The following is a 713-nucleotide window of genomic DNA, read 5'->3' as shown; positions in this document are numbered from 1 at the left end:
CTGATTCAACACATTTACCTGTCATGGTCATTTTGACTTTGGGGAAGAGCCAGAAGTCACATGGTGCCAGATGCGGTGAGTAAAGTGGATGAGGACACGCTGTAATGGTCTTATGAGTCACCCCCTTCTGCTGGATGGCCTTTGGCAGCAGTACCCACCATATTTTTTATCACACCTCATAAAGACACTCATGAAAGAGGACTTCCAGGACTGCTTCAGAAAGTAGCAAGAGCACCTGTAATCCCAGCACTTGGGAGGCTGAGGCAGGAGGATCAGCATGAGTTCAAACCCAGCCTGGGTTTCATAGTTTAAGATTGACCTCATCTACAGATCAACAGCGTGTCTCAAAAAAATAAAAAAGTGGCAAAGATGATAAGTGTGTTCAAAGAAAGGGGGTGTATTTTGAGAGGGGTTAATGACAGTGTCTTTTACTGTAATAATTTTTTTTAATTGAAACATTCACCTAGTTTTCAATCACATGGCATATAAACAGCCAACAATGTCTTGTTGCTCTACAGAAAAAAAAAAAAAATGGAAAAGGTTCCTGAAGGAGGAAAGTGGAAATAGAGCAATCAATTAAAAAGCCACTGCTGGGCCAGGGATATAGTTCAGTGGCACAAGCGCCTGCCTGGCAAGTGCAAGGTCCTGAGTTCGATTCTTGGTACAAAAAAAAAGAAGCCACTGCAGCCATCAGGGCAACAGAGGACAGTGGC

Source organism: Chinchilla lanigera, unplaced genomic scaffold, assembly GCF_000276665.1.
Source record: "Chinchilla lanigera isolate Chin_1 unplaced genomic scaffold, ChiLan1.0 scaffold00021, whole genome shotgun sequence".
Classification (NCBI taxonomy): domain Eukaryota; kingdom Metazoa; phylum Chordata; class Mammalia; order Rodentia; family Chinchillidae; genus Chinchilla; species Chinchilla lanigera.
This window is presented reverse-complemented; position numbering follows the sequence as displayed.